A 7,744-nucleotide genomic window follows, 5' to 3' on the forward strand; every position below is an offset into this window, starting at 1 on the left:
CCACACTCCATTAAAACCATGAGTATTCAAAGTGTTTTAAATGAGGTCCAAATATTTTGTTAAATTACTAAGGGGGTGCGAAGAATGCGGCAACTTATGAGTTGTTTTGTAAGATTTCTTTAAGTTCCAGTCGGTATTTTATGCACATTAGGACACATTGGGTTTCCTTAGAAGAGAGTGATTCATCTGGTGGTATCAGAACGTTAATTATATAGGATTTATAACAGCCTTGGTAATTATAAAATTATCTGCTAGAGGCTTGCTGAGCCTTGCCTGCACATTAAAGATAATGTCAGACTATTCAAAAACAGTAATCTTTCCTAAATATCTATATTTTACTTACCAAGTGTCACAACAATGGGATATTTGAAGGTAGCTATAATGGGAAAAGATGTTTTAGGTACTTACTCCTGGTGATTTCATATAACACACAAAAAAATTGTAGATTGTTTCTTTGAGTTCAATTTTCATCATTTTTTTTGATTTATAGAGGTTTTTGCTTTCAGTCTTGATTTACTATGAAAATGAAATGAATAAATTGCCCAAAACCTAATGCACAGAGTAATAGCTTTGGTTCGGTAAGTGATAATTAATACCGCATTTAATCAGTGCAGAAATATTTTAGATTTTTACAAAATATTGAAGTATGGCAGTGGTAACTTGTGACAAGCTTTTTTGAGCTTTATGATACTTGCAATTTTGCTTCAATAAACAATATTTGGAGAGGCACAGCTTCATGATTTTCCACACTGTAAACTTTAGCACTGTATACACTATACTCATTCACAACTCAAGGTCTACATTACTCTGCATTATGTTAAATGTAGGCACAAAAAATGGCTATTCTGTGAATGAGAATACGTACAAGCCTATAAACACTGGTAAAACTTTAAAGAAGTTTTTAATCTGCTGACCATTTTAAATATAACATACAAATACTAGATTATGGAAATTGAGTGAATTTTTTAAAATTAGTTGAGAAATCATCACTTCTATAATTGTTTTGGGGATCTCAATCTGCAAATCAGTTTGTAATTCTGTGAAAACATAATGGCCTTTGTGATGTGAAAGCAAAAACTTAAAATGTGAGTGATAAGAGAAGTAACATTGTTAGGTTGTAGGTTTCTCATATCTGATCATTTGTATTAATGAAAAGGTCGAGTGATCTGAAATAAAGCTATGAGTTGGTAGATTAGGAAATTCTGATAGGGACCGTGAGTATTGAATGTGTAAACTGTATTTCCTTAGAGGAAGGATCTTAAGACATATCTTGTCCAAGAAATTGATTTTTTTTAGTACTGCCTTTAATGTATTTTCTAGCATTTTTTAGTATTCTGTAAATTCCATTGAGTCCAAAAATGATGGGAGCACAGTAGATTCCTTTGTTATGCTGCCAACAGCTCAAGAAAAGATAAAGTCACTGTAGAGAGAGAGATAACAGGCGGTGGTTAACCTGATGGTCACCATGCCTCAAGCAAGGCAAGAGGTTGAGAAAGAGAATCCTTTATGGTAATTTCAGCTGGTGCGCATGATATCATGTTATTCCAGTCATTTGGTTTGTCTCCAGCACCATCTTATTTTTTAACTTTTTGTAATTATCTCTCTACCTCATTTAATCAGATTACATGGCACTGCTTGGACTCAGCTGTTGGCACTTGACTCAGACTGTCTAACAAGTTTGATCACCAGCAGAGACTTATTATTCGACACTCCACTCACACCATGTGTATGATCTTTTGATCTCTGTGCCTATAATTTCTGTGTTTCATGTGCTTCTCTCTCACTTCACCTGATGAAGGGGCTATGCTATGAAAGCTTGTGATTTCAAATAAACCTGTTGGACTATAACCTGGGATAGCAGGAACTGCAGATGCTGGAGAATCCGAGACAACAAGTTGCAGAGCTGGATGAATACAGCAGGCCAAGCAGCATCATAGGAGCAGGAAGGCTGACGTTTCGGGCCTAGACCCTTCATCAGAAATGGGGGAGGGGAAGGGGGTTCTGAAATAAATAGGGAGAGAGGAGGAGGCGGATAGAAGATGGATAGAGGAGAAGATAGGTGGAGAGGAAACAAACAGGTCGAAGAGGTGGGGATGGAGCCAGTAAAGGTGAGTGTAGGTGGGGAGTTAGGGAGGGGGTAGGTCAGTCCAGGGAGGACGGACAGGTCAAGGGGGCAGCATGAGGTTAGTGGGTAGTAGATGGGGGTGCGGCTTGAGGTGGGAGGAGGGGATAGGTGGGAGGAAGAACAGGTTAGGGAGGCAGGGACGAGCTGGGCTGGTTTTGAGATGCAGTAGGGGGAGGGGAGATTTTGAAGCTTGTGAAATCCACATTGATACCATTGGTCTGCAGGGTTCCCAAGCGGAATATGAGTTGCTATTCCTGTAACCTTTGGGTGGCATCGCTGTGGCACTGCAGGAGGCCCAGGATGGACATGTCGTCTGAGGAATGGGAGGAGGAGTTGAAATGGTTCGCGACTGGGAGGTGCAGTTGTTTATTGCGAACCGAGCGTAGGTGTTCTGCAAAGCGATCCCCGAGCCTCCGCTTGGTTTGCCCGATGTAGAGGAGGTCACAATGTGTACAGCGGATGCAGTATACCACATTGGCAGATGTGCAGGTGAACATCTGCTTGATGTTCCACGTAACCTACAAAGAGGCAGGCATAGCTTGGGCCCATGCGGGTAACCATGGCCACCCCCTTTTTCTGTAGGAAGTCGGAGGAATTGAAAGAGATAGTTGGAGATCTCCAACTATCTGGACTCCATTTTCTCCCCCTTGGTCCAGGAACTCCCTACCTACGTCCGTGACACCACCCACGCCCTCCACCTCCTCCAGAACTTCCAATTCCCCGGTCCCCAACACCTCATCTTTACCATGGACGTCCAGTCCCTCTACACCTGCGTTCCCCATACAGATGGCCTAAAGGCCCTCCGCTTCTTCCTGTCCCGCAGGCCCGACCAGTCCCCCTCCACTGACACCCTCATCCGCTTAGCCGAACTCGTACTCACCCTCAACAACTTCTCTTTCAATTCCTCCCACTTCCTACAGACAAAGGGGGTGGCCATGGGTACCCGCATGGGCCCAAGCTACGCCTCCTCTTTGTAGGTTACGTGGAACAATCCCTCTTCCGTAGCTACACTGGCCCTAAATCCCACCTCTTCCTCCGTTACATTGATGACTGTATCGGCGCCGCCTCGTGCTCCCACGAGGAGCTTGAACAGTTCATCCACTTCACCAACACCTTCCACCCCAACCTTAAGTTTACCTGGACCATCTCTAATACCTCTCTCTCCTTCCTGGACCTCTCTGTCTCCATCTCGGGCAACCACCTAGAAACCGATATTCATTTCAAGCCCACTGACTCCCACAGCTACCTAGAATACTCCTCCTCCCACCCACCTTCCTGCAAAAATGCTTTCCCCTATTCCCAATTCCTTCGCCTCCGCCGCATCTGCTCCCAGCTCGAGGCATTCCACTCCCGTATATCTCAGTTGTCCTCGTTTTTCAAGGACCGTAACTTCCCCCCCTCAGTGGTCGAGAACGCCCTCAACTGTGTCTCCCACATCTCCCGCAACTCATCCCTCACACCCCGTCCACGCAATAAGAACCAAAAAAGAATTCCCCTCGTCCTCACGTACCACCCCACCAACCTCCGGATCCAACGCATCATCCTCCGACACTTCCGCCATCTGCAATCCGACCCCACCACCAAAGACATCTTTCCCTCCCCACCCTTATCTGCTTTCCGGAGGGACTACTCTCTCCGTGACTCCCTTGTCCGCTCCACACTCCCCTCCAGCCCCACCACACCCGGCACTTTTCCCTGCAACCGCAGGAAGTGCTACACCTGCCCCCATACCTCCTCCCTCACCCCCATCCCAGGCCCCAAGAAGACTTTCTACATCAAGCAGATGTTCACCTGCACATCTGCCAATGTGGTATACTGCATCCGCTGTACCCGGTGTGACCTCCTCTACAGCGGGGAAACCAAGCGAGGCTCGGGGATCGCTTTGCAGAGCACCCACGCTCGGTTCGCAATAAACAACTGCACCTCCCAGTCGTGAACCATTTCAACTCCCCCTCCCATTCCTCAGACGACATGTCCATCCTGGGCCTCCTGCAGTGCATCCTGCAACGATGCCACCCGAAGGTTGCAGGAACAGCAACTCATATTCCGCTTGGGAACCCTGCAGTCCAATGGTATCAATGTGGATTTCACAAGCTTCAAAATCTCCCCTCCCCCTACCGCATCCCAAAACCAGCCCAGCTTGTCCCTGCCTCCCTAACCTGTCCTTCCTCCCACCTATCCCCTCCTCCCACCTCAAGCCGCACCCCCATCTCCTACCTACTAACCTCATCCTGCCCCCTTGACCTGTCCGTCCTTGCTGGACTGACCTATCCCCTGCCTAACTCCCCACCTACACTCACCTTTACTGGCTCCATCCCCGCCTCCTCGACCTGTTTGTTTCCTCTCCACCTATCTGCTCCTCTATCCATCTTCTATCCGCCTCCGTTTTTATTTCAGAACCCCCTTCCCCTCCCCCATTTCTGATGAAGGGTCTAGGCCCGAAACGTCAGCCTTTCTGCTCCTATGATGCTGCTTGGCCTGCTGTGTTCATCCAGCTCTGCACCTTGTTATCTCAGATTCTCCAGCATCTGCAGTTCCTACTGTCTCTGAGCCAGTCTAACTATTGTACAACATGCTGAATTTTCATGATGAGGTTGAGTGAGTTTGATATTGGACGGATAGTCCAAAAGATTTAAGAAAAACCCATCTAATACCTAAGTAACATTTGTACAGGCAGATCTTACAGGGGTCTGAATGACAGGGCTGTGGCAAGGTGTGGGGCTGTGGTGCGGTTTCTGAATGAATTGAATGAGAACTGTGGCAAGGCTGATCTTGACATTGGGAGTATCTCGCACCATCTTTATGCTTTCAACAAGTGGCATGACAAATTTTTTGTGAGACAGTGGCAATTACCAATTAAGGTGGATTCTTGCTTGTAAAACTCCTTTATTAACAGCACAACTGACTTTATTAATATTCAGCTTCCCATTTTATCAAAAGCTTCAGACAAGCTAGGCATCAAGAAATCTCAACATGGAAATCAGAGTGCATCTATCTAGCAAATTCAACTTGCCATTTGCTCCAAAGAACCATGTTAAACACTGAGCCCCAGCTTCTCTGGCATACTCTGTGGAGACTGGCCACATCCACCCCATATCCACAGACATTGGCATCATTATATGGCAGCCTCTAAGAATCTTCATGGCCCATTTCCAATCCACTTATATAACGCTTCTGCACTTCAGTGCTGCTCATCAGGCTGCACTGACAACTATCACTGTAATGCTGCAGCAAGGACACTATGTGCTCAGTGACACGCCCCCATCTCATGGGCTGGATCAAACTGTATCTCTGGCCTTTTCACTTTCTCTCATAGTACTCACTCATTCTGAGCCTACCTGGTTGCTCAGAGCTCACTTGCCTTGAGTTGCCTTTTTGTGCTTTGCCCCCTCAGCCAGCGATACCAGGCTCATATTACCCCTCTCTTGCCTAGATGTTTAATGTAGACACAAGGGCAAGAAGCTTTTCATGGTAGTCAGCAGGCCTCAGTCAAATAAAAAGGGATAGCCTTCAGTTAAGTGGTCCCAGCACAATAATTCAAGGGCGGAGTTTGACTCGTCTGAGGGGCTTAGAAGTGGTCAGTTAGCAATTCAGTTGGGCAGAGTCAGGAAGTTATCCTCATAAATAGTGAGGAACTTTTCTGCCTAATTGTAGGCTGTTTTCCTTTTGAATGAGAGTGTGTGTGAGAGAGAATGAGAGACAGATATTAAGGGAGATAAAAGTGGGTAGATGTTAAACATGACACAGGTACAAGGAAGGTGATGAATTCTGGGCTATCCACTCAGTGGTGAGATCTTCTCGGAACCATGTGTGGCGAACTGGAGCTGGAATGGGGCATGATGGATGATTTGGAGAGGAGTATGTAGTTGATAAGGTGAGTTTGGTAAGTTATGGCAATAAAATTCACAAGGCCTTGCAGCAGAAATCCCTCAAGAAAATTCAATAGAACTTGGAATTTGTCAAAAAAAATTGTTTGTTACGGTTTATATCTTTCTTTCTAACTTGTAAATGAAACCAATTTAAATCCTTTTATTTACACAACAAAGTAAGTTTCTAATTCAATACTTATCTCAAGGTTTTTTACATAGCAGCTGTGCCCACTGGAGTCCTTAATCATTTAAGATTGGTTAAGGGTAATTAAAAGATTGCACTTTGAAAGACTGGTAATTGTATTGTGTCAGAAAGATGGATGAAGGTGGAGTTCCCAGTTATTTGACTGTAATTGATTATATATGCATTATATCATTGATTTGGAAGCTATGGAATACTACATCCCAATTAAGACCATTTCATGTATTCTAGAGAAATGTGCAAGAAAAGAAAGGCCACAAAATCTGGCTCCTATGCCCCCAATTCTTCCGTGTTGTGAGTGCCATTATTCATTCAGAATGTTGTGTGGGACATCACTGCTGGTGTGAGCCAGCATTTTAGTGAAGATGTTTAACATATATAAGTTCACTGGGAGTGGGCATCAATCAGGGCTTAACACTAATCTGAAGCCAGCACTGCATTTTGAAGCTCATTGTTACAGCTATCACCCTCTCTTAACATTACAGACCTGAACACATGCCAGCAGGAAGGACTTCGCACCAGTATGATTTAAAAGGAGCATCAAACACTACTTTTTTATTCTGTTTGACTGATTGTTTATTAACACATTTGGCAGTTGAACTGTTTGCTTCCTCTGTGTGACCTCTCCTGTCTGTGGTCTTTGTGTGCTGGCTATGCACTGGGATACCCCAGAAGTGTTGCATCTACATATGTATGTGGCTCATCTTCAGTCACTTCAGATCCTCATGCAGTTTGTTGTCCAGGCCTTTGATCAAGACCTGGTTGTATTTTCCATCGTCGATGTCCTACTGCCTGTTCAGAAATCAGTCGGCAATCTTGTACTGACTTGAATTGTGCATAGTTGTTATAATCCACTCGACCCACATTCTCAGGAAGCTCCTCAGCTGTCTTGCTCAAGTTGACATGAGTTTTCCCCCTTGATGTTAGTGATAGGGAATCCTATCTTTCTTTGTCCATCAATATTAGTCTTAAGAAGAGTTAAAAAATGTATGGAATGTTTTAGAAATCAGCAACGACATAATGGGAGCATCATTCGTTTTGTTGATTGAGGACACTGGACATTTACTGCAATGATCAAAGTGTGTTGTTGTTTCCAGTATTGTTGAAAATTGCTGCAGTCCACTTGGGAGTGGGATATAACAAACTGGTCAACCTCACCGAGCTGGTTTGTTGTTCTGCAGACGTTTTGTTACCATACTGGGTAACATCCTCAGTGCAGCCTCTGATGAAGCGTCGGTGTGTTTTCCTGCCTGGTTTTCAAACCCTGGAGTCCGTTGAGCTGGATTGCCTCACTTCCGGTTTTCCTTCATAGTGGAGTGTATATGGGATCGAGTTCTATGTATTTATTGTTGGCTTTCTTCGTGCAGTGCTAGGCTTCTAGGAATTCCTGTGCCTGTCTCTGCTTAACTTGTCCCAGGATTTTGGTGTTGTCCCAGTCAAATTGTCGTTCTCCTTATCCATGTGGATTGAGATGAGTGAGTATTGGTTGTGTCTTTTTGTAGCCAGTTGGTGTTTGTGTACCCTTGTTGTTAGTTTCCTTCTTGTTTG

The 7,744-nt window shown here is 44.8% G+C and overlaps 1 pseudogene; it reads right to left on the reverse strand.

The window, feature by feature from the left end:
• Window positions 1-6,675: 6,675 nt before the first annotated feature.
• LOC109931426 lies at window positions 6,676-7,215 on the reverse strand (annotated as a pseudogene).
• Between the last annotated feature and the right edge of the window lie 529 nt (window positions 7,216-7,744).

Source organism: Rhincodon typus, chromosome 13 (genome assembly GCF_021869965.1).
Source record: "Rhincodon typus isolate 14 chromosome 13, sRhiTyp1.1, whole genome shotgun sequence".
NCBI classification, from domain to species: Eukaryota; Metazoa; Chordata; class Chondrichthyes; order Orectolobiformes; family Rhincodontidae; genus Rhincodon; species Rhincodon typus.